The sequence below is a fragment of the Alligator sinensis genome, unplaced genomic scaffold (assembly GCF_000455745.1).
Source record: "Alligator sinensis unplaced genomic scaffold, ASM45574v1 scaffold150_1, whole genome shotgun sequence".
Lineage (NCBI taxonomy): Eukaryota > Metazoa > Chordata > Crocodylia > Alligatoridae > Alligator > Alligator sinensis.
The window spans coordinates 2,330,330-2,348,063 of NW_005841840.1; the positions used below are offsets into that span (position 1 = coordinate 2,330,330).

At 38.9% G+C, this 17,734-nt stretch overlaps 1 long non-coding RNA gene across 1 annotated transcript in view; it reads right to left on the reverse strand.

Annotated features, from left to right (window-relative positions):
- The window catches only part of LOC102382104, a 32,730-nt gene extending 18,080 nt beyond the window's left edge, over window positions 1-14,650 (reverse strand). Inside the window, exon 1 of the long non-coding RNA XR_322886.2 lies at window positions 14,525-14,650. This is a non-coding gene — a long non-coding RNA (uncharacterized LOC102382104). The remainder of the gene's footprint in view (window positions 1-14,524) is intronic.
- Between the last annotated feature and the right edge of the window lie 3,084 nt (window positions 14,651-17,734).

Genomic DNA, 17,734 nt, shown 5'->3' on the forward strand with positions numbered 1-17,734 from the left:
AGGAGAGGTGCAGAACATCGCTGGAGGAGCGAGACCCTCCGACAGGCAACTCTGCATCAGCTCAGCAGCTGAAGCGAGAACCGGAAACCCCAGCAGGGGCAGAAGGAGTGGTCTCCAGGGATTGCCGGGGCCAAGGCATTAATCCGGGAAGCCTCCCCATCCCAGAGAAATATTATTTCTAAGATCAGGGGAGAAAAAGGGAGATGACCCGAGCTAGCGGCAGGGTCAACAGGATTCTAAGGCAGGCTGACTGAAGGAGACCGTTAGCCTAGGTCCCTACGGTCAGGAACACCTACCGGCAAGAAGGCCTGCGAATAGCAGCAAGTCACCATCTCACCAACAAGTGAACGGGTGGCGAGTGGACGGGGTGTAGGGGTGGCGGAGCCCTGTGCAACAACGGAAGCCTCAACCGTGAGTACACCCGCGTCGGGGAACCCCTCTGGTAAAAGAGCTCCACTGAAGCCCTCCTTCAAATCACCCATAACATCAAAGTCGTGGTAGGAGGGACGAGGGGAGGGGCTACCTAACGGAGGGTGATACTGGACGTGAGGCCCACCAACATCACAGGAGGGTTCCGATTTGATTTGGAGAAATTAACGGTCTCCTGATTCTATTCAGATTTGGACATTTGGGCACTGAATCAGGCCAAATCTCTGCCTAACTGAATCAGGAACCAAAGCTTCACACAGCCCTACTGCCTGATTGCCCTCCTCCTGCTCCCCCCACCTCCTTGCAGGCTAGCAGAGTTCCAGCCTGCAAGGGGAAACCACACTGTTTCCCAGCATATTTACCCTTAAAACGAGAAAATCTGTTTTATTGAATTTTACTATGGAGAAAAGAAAACCCAGATTCCCTGCTGATAATGTTATTTATTTGATTTTTTTCTATGCAAATATTTGCCTAGTGCACAACTTCATAAAATCCTCTCTGAGAAAGTAATAAACCACTGTTAATGAAACCTGAATACAGGTTTCATTTAAATAATCTCAGGTTGATTTTGGTTAATGTTTTCTGGGGAAAAAAAAAATAATTCACAAGGTTGTGGGTTTTGTTACTGTAGCAAAGAGTTTAATTGCAAAAAAGCAGGGGGGGGAAGGAAGTACAAAGCAGCTGTGCATAATTTATTCCTACATACCATATTTACCCAAACCCAAGGTGACTTTAAATTATAATGACCCACCAATAATTAGATTCTATACATGGAAAATCCACATATTTATTTTATAAATTTATATTTTATAAAATGTATTGTTTATATATAATTTTAAATGTTATATTTTTCTGTTCAGAGCTAATTATTGGAAAGTCATCTTCAATTTTTTTCCCATTTCCCCATTTTCCACATTGCCCACCCCTCCCCTGCTGTTGTAGCAGGGCAAGCAATGGTACAGAGGCAGATGGTGGCAGGGTGGAAGGGGCAGTGACTACAGATCTGACTCAAAACCCAAGCCCAGATTGGTATTGTGGTTCCAACTTCAGGTCCAGTCTGCCCTCTCCCCCTGCTGCTTGTACTTGAACCCAAGATGAGGGGCTTCCACCCATGTTAAATGGAGGAAAAAATCATCATCTTGGAGTCAAGAAAACAGTGTCTACTATTGCTAACTCATGATTTTATCAAAGGTCTCATGATATTTGATATGTCTCTTAAACTTCAGCTCCTAAAGTTATGTGAATTAATTAAGATTCTCAGATTTCTTCTCTTTTTAAAGGACATTTCTACCAGCATTTTTGGAGAGAGAAAAGCTACAAAATGTGGCCTGAGAACACTAAAGTTTCCATAACCAGATGGCAAAGATTAAAAAAAATGAGCATGTATGTGACAGCTGAAAATTATGTCTATGTGATAAAAGTGCTTGCTGAAGGCTCTGTGAAGATTAGACCAAGTGTTTTTCTGTCATTTGTTCAGATATTAAGCTATATGGTGTTGTTAAGAGCCTAATTAAAGGCAAAGATGTAGTAAGGCCTTGTATGTAATAAGGCCTAGGAAATTTAACAAAGCCTTGTAGAAGTAGAAGTAGGCCCTGTGGTGTAGTTAAAATTAACCTTATCAGAAGAATGCAAGGCTTGTACTGTTATTGGTCAGTCCTAATAATAATTATAATAAAAGAATCTGGATGGCTGTAAGTTGTCAGCATAGCTCAGAAGTTATAAATTGGCTGGCACATCTGGAAATTATTTAGAAGGAAGATGTAACTCTGTAAAAAAAGTTATTAATTTCAGATTAGCTGCTGACCTGGATTCAGTGGGCCCATGGATCTTGAGGAGCCCAAGGACTGAATACCAGGGTCCTTCCTGCTACCCCTCGGACAGCGCTGATCAGGGACACCTGACTTCGCTGAGCTTTGTGGAAGAAGAACTTGTCATACATCAGGCATCAGAGGGGACAGCCAATAAGTTGCTGATGCAAATTATTATTGTCTGTTATTGTTTGTCTTGTTACTATGCATAGTCATGTTTTTGTTAAGTCAATAAACCTTTCTTACCTTTCTACCCCCGACCACACTCTCAATCCCAAACCCTCCGCAGGCAGCTGGGACACATGTATTTTTTAAAAGTCATGCTTTAAGACTCATGATATTTTGAGGCCCAAATTGCCAACATGCAACAGTTGAACACAAATGATCAAATTTACCACTTGGCACATCCCCAACCATAACCCAAGCAGAGTTTGAAACATTGATTTTTTTTTTTTTAAATATATTAGGACCTTGCCTTTACAGAGCACCCACCTTAACATAAATAAATCTCCCTTGTTGAAATGACTGTACTACTGTACAAATTTCAGTATCTGTTCAGTGTAAGTTTCTAATATGTTTACTGGATCTCATGCAATTTGAAGGCTTGGAAATGTACTCACAACTTTCCACTGCAGCCTTTTGCTCCACACTTCTTATTATTCCCTCTTAAATGTAGAACTCTGATTCTGTTTCACTATATAAATCCTTCATTATTTCAATGCAGTTATCTTAACTGATAAAAAAATAAGTGAAGCATAAAAGGTGGACCCTGTAGAGACTGGAGTGATTTGGGACTCTGTTTAGCTTTTTTTGTGGCTACACATGCATGTCGTCTCATCCCTGCTGTGATAAAGTCTGCTTCTACATGGTGAAATTAGATCTCATGCTGTTATGAACTGTTAGGAAGACAGGCTGCTGAAGCTACACTAGTGGCTAGTTTCCTAGAAAAAAATTCTTCATTCTCCTCTATCAGAACTCCTTATTGTATTTGGAACTAAGTAGTATTCTATTTTCACTTTAAATGGCTGCAGCCTCGATCCAAAGAAAAATACAGTCAAAATATTGTTATAGCCTTCATCTTAGCCCTAAATTATGTGGCACAGACCACAAAATGATACTCTATTACCTATACTATAATTGCTGGAAAGCAACAACTGAGGCCTCTGACTTAGCAGAGTAATGGGATTGGTTTTCATTTCTAGTACTGAGAGGCCACATCTACATTAATAAGCAGCAATAAACTCCATTGCATACCACACCAGAGGTTATTGCTCCTGTAGTGACATATCTACACATGCACCTGGAATCACAACATGTTGAGCTGGTAGAGCACCCTGGCTGGTAGGGGGCCAGGAATTCAGCCTGTCAGTCTAGGGCTGCTCCAACCCAGCTCAACATGCTCCAGAGGGCCTGGCTGGGGCACAAGGGTGGTCCAGTGTGGGGCTAGCCAGCAGGCAGCCCCTGCACTGCAGTAAAATCTCTGCAGCAGAGTTAATCAGTTACCAGTGGCCTAATAGGGCCACATGTATAGATTACAGACATTTACTAAGGAGCTAATTGTCTACTCTGCAGTAAATGTCTTGTATAGACATGCCCTGGAAGTGCTTGAGACTTTTAGTACTGTAGTACATTACTATCTTCCTTTAGGAAAGAAATTAAGGAGATTTTTAATTTTGGGAAAAGAGAACTTTATTTCCCCATTGCTGCAATGCTTGACATGAATTAACAGTTCAGCCCATCAAGGTCAGAATATGGATGAACACTAAAAACTGAGCAAGATAGCTTGAGGCACCTACTAAGCTGATCAGCCGTGTTAATAATGTTTACAATATAAGAAGGCAAAGCAAAGCTGGTGACATTTTTTGATGAAGTGCTTAGTCATCAAACTACGATGAAAATCAGAAGTTTCACACAGACATATCAGGGTTAAGGAAATTTTCTGATGTGTAGGGCACACTCATCACTACGAAAGTGAGAGAGAAAAGGAAAACTTGAGCTTTTCAGTATAAAAACTATTTTAACCCAATTTCAGTTTGCAAACAGTTTAAAATCATCTGGTTTCATACCAAAGTGGAATAAGCAAAAATCATAAATGAGTTATTAGGAAACGGAATTTTCATCCTTTAACCTCTCAAACTCTATAAAAGTAGAAATACCATTTGTTCTCATATTACCCATCTATATATTTAGAAACAAATACTTGAACATGTTTGATTGGACCAGAATTGCACAGACTACATATACCATTTTATGTTTGAAGTTTTTTATTCTTAGAAATGTTAACAAAATTTCTTTAAAAAATTGGCTGGGGAAAGAATGCAGGAAAACCTTTAAATACTAAGAAAAATAGTTTATCTATATTTTATTCCAGGCTTCCCATAAACTTCTTGTGTTCTTAAGGGAAACCATTTTTTTTTTTGTTAATTTTGTTACAGGTGTCATTAAAATCAGTTAGAAGAATCACACTTCAATTATGACCCATGGATTTATGAAAGATAAACAGAAAAGAACTGCATCTTCACCAAGTGGGCAAGTCAATACATTGTGTCCCGTCTGCAAAATATTAGAGTGAGCAATTAATTGTGTGCATTTTGGGGTGGGGGGGATGAGCAACTTTGGGGGAAAGGATTTGATATACAAGTTTCATCTTACAGTACCCTAGGCAGCTTTGACATACATAACTGGCTATTACATGACCAATAACTGAAGCTAACATTGACCTGGCAGAATTTTAGGGCAAATAGTTATGTAAGGAAATAAGTTCTCTCCTCCAATGCACTGAAGGAACAGATTCTCTTTCTACTGTCAGTTAGGGATGCTTCTTGTTCTTCCCATTTGTTTAGTTGTAACTGTAATTCTGGTGAGACAAGAGACCATTCTAGCACTTCAGTATCTAAACAGAATCCCAGCATTCTTAAATTAGCATTTCATGAATCCTGTCACTTTTCAACAACTAGTCGAAAGACAATTAATGCATCATTGTGGATCATGTATTGTAAACGGAAGCAAGAACCATGTTTTAACCATCCACAGGAGGTGCACACAGGGACAATTATGGCTAATCAAAATGTCTTGTTTCCACTTCCCATTTATTTGATATTAGTGCCTTTGAGCCACAATTAAGATCATGAAACTATTATGCCAGGCATTGTAAACAAGAGACAGGCCATGCCCCAAAGAGCTCACAGTATAAATACAAAAGCTGACACATAACAGAAGAAAAGGAATTATGACTACATATATTTTAAGATAGGAAATGAAGCACACAGAGCTTACGTGAAAGTTTGGACAGGGAGTTGATGAAGAGCAGAGCATAGAGCAGATCTTAGTTCTATCTCAGTCTATTGCTTTAATCACAGCACTTCGCCCTCTTTCTTTCTTTAATTGCCTTGCCCCAAAGTTATTAAATAAAGCAGTCTAAACTTAACTAGTATCTGTAGAGTGGAATAAGCAAGTATACTTGGCATTGACCTAGCTCCTTGGTAACATTCTGCTTGGCTACAAAGGAGCTTTATCATTTATTTCAGTAGAAATAGTTAGGTCAACTGTAAGGATTTTTGAAAATGTCCCTGGTCCAAGTATCACCTCAAATTTTCTCTGAGATCTAGGTTACAGAATCCAACATATTTGGACATTTCACTTCTGTAATAAAAAGTGAACGCTAAAAGGTCACAACACAACAAAAGTCTCTCCATCTTTTCCGTGTTCTAAGTTACAGTATATCTCACAAAAATCATCATAGCATGTTACATGAGGTTTACGGATCATTATCTTTCACCTTGTTTATAAATGATACCCAAGATAATCATCAGTCAAAAGTTAGGAAACCCACATTCAAGTACAGCTATTAAAGAACTGTAAACTACTAAGACATGCTTGAAAATGAAGTGTTCTATCCTAAAGGTTATTTATCACCAGGAGAGAAAGAAGCATGCTGTGTGTTTATGCCAGAATGGTGAAGGCTATACAGATTATAAATCTTTAGTTCCAAACATGAAGTACTCAAAACCACAGTCCCCAACCACATCAAAAACAAGAACAGTTCACGAAGGGCTAAGCTAACCCTGGCTGGACCCGGTAGGAATACATTAATCTGCTGAGCATGTCTTCAGATAGAGTGAAATGAAGAGAAATCAGTAAAGAAAACAAGCCATTTATAATACACTGTGAAAAATCACTAAAACAATAGCTTTTGGAAACCTTGCATCTGCAGAAAACCTTCTGGGCCTGAATCCAATACAAACCTGTCAGAAAATATTGATGAAAAATGTGCATTTACAATTGTAAATAAAACATGAATATGGAAGCTATTCGTAAATTTAATTTTTCCAGAAGAGAGGTAAGGCATTCTTCTTCAGACTATATTATTTAGTCAAAATTATTTAATTAAGACACTGTTGTTGGTAAACAAAATTACCTTTGAGCTGAACCACTAAACTAATTATTGACAACATGGACATCAAAGACCATTACCATACTCATATGCTTTGTCCTCATAGATGTTTTTATAAATTACTGTATGAAACTAGTATTATGAAAACCACCCTCTTAGAATCAAAGCAATTGTTGGATAGCATAAGACTACCCTTTTATATACTTCATGAGGGGTCTTTCAACTTCATCTTGAAAACCTTTTTGATGCTCCACTCTATGTTCCCATCCTGCACAGAAGGGGAAGGGTTAACTAAGCCAGTATTTAGTGCATAGATACAGCTTCACTATATGGGCTAAAAAATGACCAGAAATGCTTTTATTTTTTTACTAAAATTCTATTTTATCATACCATAGTAACATCATACCATAATAACATTATATAACTGTAATATAAAAAAATCTAAGAGTACAGACTGATGCCCAATTGTATCACTATCAAAAGATGCAGATATTACCTGCAGCTATTACATGTGCATGATTCTGCAGTGACAGAACCATGACAAAAATAATTCCAACTTGACCGCTACCTTACCCAGAGTCAAAGGGCTTTGTTACACCTTGCACTGTGAGCAGCAAATATTAATTGGTGTTAATGTTAGCTCCAGTTTGGAGCAGCAGGCTCCTGAGAAATGAAAGGGAGGAATTCTTCCCCTCCCATTCCAGGCTTCCTCCCCAACCCCCTGTCCCTTGGGGCTCCCCCTCCCTGCCCTTCCCCGGGTCTCTTCCCCTGCACCCTCCTACCTACTTGGGCCTGACAGGGGAGCAGGCAGGAAAGGGTTAGCCTGCCTACCCAGCTGCCAGCATCACTATGCTGCTGCTCTTCTCCCAGCTGAGCCCACCCAGGGAGTAGCAGCAGTGGCCAGGAAGGCAACTTAGCTCTTCCTTACCCTCTGGGACAGACAGCACAGGCAGCCACAAGTAAATGGAGGGGCAGGGGGAGGGCACCAGTGAACAGGGATCTGGGGTCTTGAGGTGGGTGGGGAAGAGGAAATGGTCCCAATCCAGGCCAGTGGAGAAGTGGATGGGGGCATTGGGGTGTTTACACTAGAGTGGCTGCAACCTTAGTATGACACAAGCTGGGTAACGTGGATCAGAGATACTCCTGCCCTGGAATGGCATAACTTTGAGCTGCCTAAAGAGCACGTGAAACAAGTTTCAGGTGTCACTGTGGGAACAATCCAGATGTTAAGAGCTCAGGAGCTGTCCAAAAGTCACTGTGTAACAAGACCCAAAGTTAGGAAGATTCAGCCCATTTATATGGCTACAGTATATCTATCATAGCCAGCAATTGTTTTGATCAGCACAGAGATATTCTCAACATACCTGAGTGTATTCAAAATGCATCCACATCACTAAAATAGATTGACCCATTCCAGAGTAAGTAGTAGTGGGCAGACAGATGATTTTTGACAAGTAGTCATGGCAAGATGTACTTAGTCTTTGATGAACAAGAAATATTAACTAGATTTGGTGTTCATGGTATGATTTTCAGAATGGATAGCAATCTATGCAACTTTAAGCATAGGATGAACATATATGAACATGAGTGATAGAGAAAAACAAAAAAGTGCAGTTAACTTTTTTTTTAAAAGCTAGTGATGTGGTGTTTTTGGTGATAATCCATAACAGTATGACATTTTAATGCCCCTGGCTGGCAAAACAGACATGAAAACAGGTCCTAGGGTCATATTCAAAGAGGAAAAATACTACTAAAAATAGCTAGTTACACTACGAACACAAGCTGCGAAACTGGCAATAATTTATGGTGTTGAAAGAACAAACAAAATGGAGGTATAATTTCTATAATAGTTTACAAGTATTTGTGGACATCAAGGGCCTTGTTACACAGTAATTTTGGGCAAGTTCTTCATGCTCTTCCCTCCTTCTTCTCTGCACATTAACACATTAAGTGGCTTTAACCACTCATTATGCAGCTCAAAATTATAACACGGCAGGGCAGAATAATCATTGATATGTACTACCCTGCTTCTGTTCCATTAAGTCGATCCACTTCCCACAGATGTGTTGCCCAAGTTGATGCCCTCTAGTATCCCAGGATTTCTCACACCCCCACCCATAGAGCAGGGATAGAAGCCTGTCCTAGCTCACCAGCCTTCTAGTAGCAACTCATAGCTAGCTCCTAGTCCTGCCTCTGTTTGACAGGTCTCTAGCAGTAAATCACAGCTGTGAAGGTAGGGGACAGTCAGAGAAGGTTTCTAAACTAAGGGTGTGACTGGTCCAAACACCAAGCTAGCACTAACACTGACCAGAGCTCGTGCAGTTCACAGCATAAGGTGCAAAAAGGCCTCTTGTCACCAAGTCAATAGCAATCAACTTTAGCTTGACCACCACTAGAAACAGGACAAGTCATTTTAATAGCTTAGTACTTGTTTGCCTCTATAGCACTGCCCCTCTCCTCCATACACACACACGCTTTTTATTAAAACATCACTCTAGATAAAGATAGACTGCTCTGAGCATGATTTTGACAGCATCAGATGAAGTGACCTCTGGCTCACAAAATCTTACTCATCTCTGATTTAGTTAGTCCACAGGCGACAAGTGCTGCCAGTGGTGGGGCACAGTGCTGCACCAGCACTATAGCAGTGGGAAGAGGGGTGCACAACTCCCCAACCATCACTGCCACAGCCCCTGCTGCTGCCAAACATTGGATCTGGCCAGGCTGTAAACCCAAGCCCCACCTTTGGCACAGAAATCACTCTGCTGCCACCATCTCCACTGCTGCTGGGCTCTGGCCAAGCTGCAGTCCAATGCCCCATGCCCCACTATTGGTGCAGAAATCGGGGGGGGGGGGGGCGGGAAGGCATGCTCCCCCATGACTCCCTCCACCCTGATGTGTTGCCAATGAGTTAGTCTATATGGTGCCTCTTTACCCTGCCTGACTATATACTTCTTCCTGATTTTATATTAACACAGCTAACTCTCTCTCATCTTAAAAGTACTTAGGATATTTTTTGTTTCCATTACTCCAACTGAGAGGCTTTTCCAGTACCTTACTGCTCTAATGGTTAGGAGCCTTCTTCTAATTTCCAGCCTAAATTTATTCATGGGCATTTTATACCCATTAGCTTTTGTACTAACACTGCCCTTCAGTTTAAACAGTTCTTCTTCCTCCCTGATGTTTTCCCTCCTGATGCATTTAATTTCACTCAATTGCATTTCTTATAAGTAAATGTTTCAAAAAGAAGGAAGAATACCTGTGTGAAACTAACAAGAGGCTGCTCCACTGAGGAAAAAAATAACTTATTTAGCAATTAAATACCTACCAAAGTTGAAAAATAATTAAACAACAAACAAGCACAAAAATTCAGGAAGAATTTTTTTAAGCCTAGCAGAAAACACAAGTTCAAAATTGAAGTATTACCAGTTATAACATACAAGGAAGTTTTAGCAGTTATGTTGGACTCAAACAGAATACTTGTGATATAAAAATATGTTTATCCTTAGGTCCCCTCATACAAATTTTTTCTAGAAGATGTTGGTTTAGTTCAAGAATCCTTTTCTAATGCCAATTTCCCCTGCTGTTCTACACAGTAAAGTAGAAATGAAGTTAAAAGCAGTAAAATAAAATACTACTGGGGCCATGAAAACAAGTCCAGTATTTTGTATGCTTTCTAAAAGGTTAAGACGCTTTTTAACTTCCACTGGGGCAGCTTTTAGTGTCATTTTTGTTCCCCTTGATACTTCATATAAAGGTCAAGCCAAAGTGCTTCTTGATCAAGTCACAACCATGACAAATCTGAATCACTTTGTTATAAAAAGGTCTAGTCATCTGGAAAGAAGTTAGTTGGACTTCTTCATCTAGTGGTTCATCTCCCCTTCTAAAAAAAATATCAAGTTAGCAAATATCTTTTTCATTGGTTGACACACACCAGTGCTTCTCTCCGAGATTAGTACATAAAATCTAATCCGGTTCCCTTTCAAATGACAACGCATCTATATTCTGTTCACTATTGAAGTGGAAAAGTCTGAAAAGTTATGATTTGCTAATTGTTGACAACAGTAAAGAGTACTGTGTTCCTCCTTCATAGTAAATAAGAATACTATGTTGGGATGACCCATTTTTATTTTTAAAATAACAGAGCTCTATAGTAATGAGCTCAAATAATTTAAGCAATAAGATGCATTTTTTTCTTCAGCTATAATAATTAGTCTATTAAAAGATAAATGTTTTTCTCCTGTATTCTTCATTTCTTATTGTCTTTCCAATCATCCAAACCACAGGGTTAGAACACTGGGAATCCCTTTTTTTAATTATTATCATTATTTTTTTTTTAACACCATAGCAACATCTTTCATGCTTAATATGATTAGGAATATATACCTAACCCAGATTTGAAGCTTGCAGCTATCAAGAAATAAAGTTACCCAGATGGCAAATTAGGCACAGCCAAGGAAGACAAGTGCGAAATACCATTTTATCATGCCTGGCAACCAAAGACCCAGGCTGCTTACCCCATTTTGTAAGCTCTTGGATCAAAAGAGGAACAAGAAGTTCTCCCCAGAAAGATAAAGATCCCTTATCTTCCATATAGGAAAGAGAAAGTAAGTGAAAATTTTTGCACACTCCTGAAGTATCATTCATTGGGCCAGATCTTCCCTTTATTACAACATGTCTTTCTAACAGGTTTTCACTTCTCAGTTTACCAGCTATAGAGCGATTCCTGCTAGCTGATTCCTCCAATCACAGATTTTCTGGGGGGTAATTTTTCTATTGATATAGCACCTTTGTGGCATTAAGCGCCCAGTGAACTGCAGCAGAGATAACTTTCCCATGCCCTGCTGTGAAGCAGGGCACAAGGTGCCTGAAGATACATCCTTGGATTTTTGCTGTTTAAGTGAGATGTGCTGTATAAAAACTGCCTATTGTTATGCCCACGTTCCACAACTCTAACTTGTCCATCAAACTATGCCCTTCTTAGAAATGGACAGTCTCCCTTCCTGTGAAATCAGAAAATATCTACTACAACTTAGCACAAACCTCAAAAGACAGTTAAACCCCAACTCCAAATGCTTGTCAAGGTTTGGAGAAGCCAGAAGTAATCTTCAAGGATCAGTTTCTTCATTTTTCTTAAATCTCCCTTAAACAGCTATAATCCCTTAAATAACCATTTCACAGCAACTCAAGGCTAGAACTGTCCCTAAAACTAAAGTAAGCAATGTTGCGGCAGACAGGAATGTAGCAATACTTGATGCCAATATTCTCAGGAAATGATTGCAGTTAAAACAGACTATCTTTACAGACTGCAAAGAATAGCCTGATATCAAGGCAGCTGTAAACCTTCAGGTTATAAAATGCCTTCTCTTCTTTGAATGGTAAAATGTTATTTGCTGTTCTATACTTTGAGAATTTTGTTTAAAAAGGGGGTGGGGGAGGAGTTCCTCTCAGAGCCAGTATTGAAAAATTATTTGTCTTAGAACTTCTAAAAACTAATTTCTGAGTTTTAAAAAAAAAATCTCTGTAGCAAGACATTCAAATCAGCTCAAATTTCAAAGATAACATAGAAATCTATATTGCATTTGAAACAAGAAAGATCATCTTTCATTTTAAGATGTGTTTCTGGGAGTACTGTATAAACAAACAAACCTATATATTTTTCATACAGTTTATCCTCCCTTTGTAAGTATGGCTAGATCAATAACATGCTTTACCTTCCTGCTTCTTCAGAGTTATAGAAAAGGATAAGAAGATTCTTTATTACTAGTAATGAGCCTAAAACATGTTGATCAGCTCCAGGTGTGCATCCAAATTCACACTTATTCAAAGTTCAGGAATGTTTTGGATTTAGGACACCAGCTCCAAATTTTGCCAACCCCATGAAATGTACTGCAATGAAAACTGCCAACTATTATTACGTTTTCTCCAAATTAAAGGAGCTTTTGGTTTGGTATTCTTGTTAGGCCAATGTCTTCTAAAAATGAAATATTAACCATTGCATAAATGCCATTTGCTAAATTGAAAAAGTTTTAAGAAACAAATGTCCAGGGCAACAAATTCATTCATTTACTTCAAATTTCAGTGGCCACTTGCAGATGCTTAGGAAACTGGAAAAAAAAAAATAAACTCCACTAAATAATTTACTTGTATACTTCTACATCTTGGGGGAGAAATTCCTTCTCAAAAGAAAACTAATGATTACATAATACCCTAAAGAAATCAGATGATCATGAAGCATGATAACTGTTGGACATTTTAATCTTTGTAAGTAGTGGCACCGCATTTATTTCACTGTCTGATCTTTTTGTAATTCTTAAACCTATCTCAGTAGCATCACATGAAAATAAATTCCACAGGTTATGCTGCACAAAACATCCTATCATCCCTTTTCAGAGTGATACTACCTAATTTAAACCAGGTAAAGTCAAATAAGTTCACCAAGGAAACAACAGTGGCAACAACCAAAATCAAAATAAGACTCAACCACACCAAGAAAACAATACCTTTCTGCCTTCTTATTTTACAATCAGCAAATATTTACCCAGGATGGAAGGGATGATTGTGAACTCCTTGTTACTGCAAATTCAATCTGGCTGTACTACCACACTTGTAAGTCTCTGTACACATTTTTTTTTCTGATGGTTAAAAAAAAGAATAGAAGAAGAAAAGTAAGTAAAACATTGGTAATTTGTTTAGGTGGTGATGCAGGCTGTTCTCCGATCAAATTTTGTTTCCCAAAGGAAGGTATCAGTTTTAAATTACACAGCAAGCAGGCAAGAGAAAGGAAGCAAACAATCAAAACCTTCCCAGGAGGGGAAAGAATAAGGCAAGAGCTCCAGAGATCCTATTTAATAAATAAACACCTTCATTTCTGTAAGTTAATTTCACCACAGGAAATAAGTTTAGTTTTAATTATATTGCCTTATGTCATGTTTTATAAAAGGTACATGAGGCTCATTGACTTTCTCTTATTAAAGCCTTTGCATGCTGCAGAAATGTTGCATGTAGATTAAATCTCAGTAGAGCCCTAGCAGAGTGTACAATTATGTAAGATGCAATATTTTTATTGTTATCCCACACCTTTGACAATTAGAAAGATTAAAAACAACATGTTGCATTTAATTTTCTCGAGAAACAATTAGACATCAACAAAATATACAAAATGCATTATGCAACAGCAAAGCGTCCAAATGATTCTGCTTCTCTGCTGGCACAATTGTAAAATATTATGATGCATGATAGTTAGGAAAACAACTATGCTTCATACCAGACTCAGAAAAAACTGTCTTTAAAAATTAATTTAGCAAAAGAGAAATTTCAGAATTGGAATACAAACTTTGCTTTCAAAGTTTAGTCACATCCACTGGAGACGTATTTTTAAAGCTGTGTGAATGTTGGCAAGACTTCCTTAAGCCTCTAGCAAAATTCTCTGTAGTAAGCCTCCAAGTCAATGAATATAACTAAGCAAGGGAATCTCTGGGAGCTCTATTTTAAGTGTCCTTGGAGGCAGAAAATAAACTTTAATATCTCCGCTCTCCTTTACTGTGGGCAAACTAGTCTCATGCTATAATCAATTATTTTGCTCATCCACAACTTGATTTTGTCAGTTTTTAGAAATAAATGGTACCAAGAACAGCAATCTAATTATAGTTTGTGGTGGATGACTCTCACCACATTTGGTAAGGTCTGCTAGCTTCTTTGAGCTGATCAGGAAATTTCTGCTGCAACCTACCAAAGGGAGAAGTCAGAGAATCCCATGTACCTTATATGCAGAAGTTAATGCAGGTTTCTCCACAATGGCCTACTTGACCTTGCCTGTTGAATTGAACCCCCTGAGCAGTAAATTCTGCATCCCTTGAAATCAGAATGGCAGGGAAAGTATATTATGACTTACTTGAAGAAAGTAAATGAAGACCTTATTTATGTACCATCTTGTTCCATCCCCAATCAATTGTAGAAAAATCAGACAACGGAAAGAAGGTAATTTCCTTGGCCCTGGGTTTAACAGTCCTCAGAATCATGTCTGTGTAGTATAGAAAAGAAAAATATGCTGAAAATTTTAAGTATTTAGAGTCTATATTGATAAAGTACCTTTCAGATCTCTCACCCCACTGCTCATTATTAACATTCACATCTCATAAATGGATTATAAAAATGAAATTAAAAAGTGTTTGCCAAAAATCTCTAGCAGCAGTTCTTTACCACATCTGCTCCTAGCTGTTCATCCATAACTAATTCCCATTTACAAATTTCACAATTGAAAAATCAATGAGTTAGATAAATAAAATATCTTTTTGCCAAACAGCCCGACACCCATCCTCTGAGCTGTTCAGGCCCACTGTGATTCACAATGTCAGGGCTTTGATTCAATTTTTAATAGGAAAACATTAAAAATTCCCTTTATGTCATACTCGCTCACCTCTGAATAATCAACTTGATATTCTGTAGTCCTGAGGAACAACAGGATCTCATACAGAGGCAATATTTTAAAGGAGTTTGACAGGTGCTTATAGCACCCACACAGTTCTACCTACAATCACCAATAATATAATATAACCAGAACTTCAAAGGAAGTCCTGTTTTGTTAGTACTGGAGGGGAAATAAAGGGAACACAAATAGCCCTTCAGGTATTTTGACTAGGAATTTCAAAGAATCTTGTTGGGATGAATCCTACAGGTTATGTTATCTTTGAAAATTTAGACATCTCTCAAAATAACTCTGTTCCTCCCTCTCCACCTACTTCACCTTTTACATTCCATGCTGGCATTAATCAATCCTTTCAGAGGTACAGCAGAAAAGCTGCACAGAGTCAGTTGAAGGGACAGGGTCAATATTTATTAAAAAAAGGTGTCAGAAGTCACCTTTTATGGGCACTGGAATCCAGGTGTCTGGATGGAGATACTGGTCCTTATGCACCAAAATCTTGTGGAATGAAGGATCTGGTCAACTGCAGGTAGTTATCAGGCCCAAGGGCACTGGCTATCTTTTCCCATTCTTAAGCTGTTATTAAAATCCCTCTACTACTTTAGGCAATACAGTTACTCAAAGCCTGTATTTCTTTTCAAATCTATAGTATAAATTATCTCTTAATTGAATTCCAAAGCTTTTTTTTTTTTTTTCAAATAAGCTCTGACACTTGTTTAAATAAGACATTTTTGCTTACGCTTAGTATTAACTGTTCAGACATTACTGCCCTTGGTCTTCCTTAAAGAGCTGTAATATCTTACGTGTAGCAATTACCAGGATGAAAAGGGTACTCCTACTTGAGAAGAGTACATTAAACGAAAATGAGGTTTTTTGTGAAATAATTAAAAAACTGAAACATTATAAATGTTTCGAGTCCTTCCTCTTTGTCAACATCTGTCTTTCAAATACATTGGCAAGCTTTTTCAATGCACTTTAAAATTCTGAAGTTTAAGATTTGGTTAGCAGATATGGAACTAAATACATCAATAGAAGCAATTTGAAGCCTGAAGTAAGAGACTGAACTTAAATGAGCATAATCAATTGTTCATTTTCAAGGGATACATTGTATTTGTGGGACATAGTTCATACTAAGGGGAAGCATTTCCTGTAACTCCTCAGGAGCATAGCATCAAGGGAATTGTGATCCAGAAGATAAACTGTCTGCTACATCCTCTTGATCTCTGGAAATATCAATTTACAAATGAGAGGGGCAAAAGGTCTAAGGCTCCATCTATCTCCTTTATCTTCCTTTTCCTTTCCCTATGCCTGAAGAGGGCCTGCAAAGTTGCACAGTAAAGATCAAATCAAAAGTGTAGTCTATACAGACAAGTAGCTGTTCTTCTGCATGCTTTGTTCTTTTGCACGAGCACAACTGTTCAGGTAAAAATGTGGTCCTCTCTTCTGTTGCATCTCGGTATAACTTAAAAAGCCATGAATATTAAAATAAGTTGGGTCAGCAAAGAATATGCAGGCATGGGTAGAGAGAAACTTCCTTGAACTCCACATCATAGCACTATTAATTCAGCTATTCCTAAATTATACCCAACAGCCAGTCTGTCTAACCTTGCACAGCATTAATAAGGGCATAAGGGCAATAGCATTGACTTCATCGACAAGCTAGTCCATCACCTCTATCTCCTGAAAACTATGAAGTTGTTCATAGCAACTAACCTATATTGTTTCTGTCATGCAAAAAGAATGTAAGTTTGACTTCTTCATTTTTTTTTTTTTTTTTAAACAAAGGATGCATTTTTACATCACAGGCATGATTTTAGATGTAGTTACTAGGGCAGTGAGAAACGGCACAGTTTCGTTTCACCTTGAGTTTCAACAGTTTGACAGAACAGTGTTCCATTTTGAATTTCATTTAGAGTTGAAACAGTTGTTCCGTTCCATCGAAACATAAGGCTGTTTTGATGCTGTTTCAATGTTTTGCTGGGGAGTCAGCCCAGGTGGGCTGACTTCCCATCCCCAGCGCTAGATCGTACCCAGTGCAATCTAGCGCTGGGGATTGGGAGGCAGCCCAGCCCTTGGCAAGATCTAGCTTGGGGGATGGTAAAGCAGCCCAGCAGGGCTGCCTCGCCACCCCTGGTACAATCTAGTGCTGAGGATGGGGATCTAGCGCAGGTGATGGGGAGTCAACCCAGCTGGCCGACTCCGCCTCCCCTGCCGGATCTTGCGCTGGGGATGGAAAGTCAGCCCAGCTAGACTGACTTCCCATCCCCAGCCTATGGTTGAAGCGTTTCGACTAACCTCATTTCGTTTTGATGCTATTTCAATGGCCTTTGTTTTGTTCTGATTTTGCTGTTTTGACCTCGAAATTGGTCGAAACAGTGTTGAAATGAAACTCCCAGTGAAATTTCGCACAGCCCTAGTAGTTACCAAGATGAAAAAGAAAACCACTGCAATTACAATATGTGGTATAACAACAAGATACAATGGACTAAAGACAGCTTAAAGCTGAGAATTCATGAACCATTTCCTAGGGCCACATACAGACATTCCCAGGATCCAATATACAATCATGCCATTTACATTAAGTCCCATAAATGTGGGATGGGTGCCAATTGTACAGATGTTTCTGGTTCTGGGAGCCTAATCTAAGTAATTTAGGTGGGGGGGGGGGGGCGGAGAAGG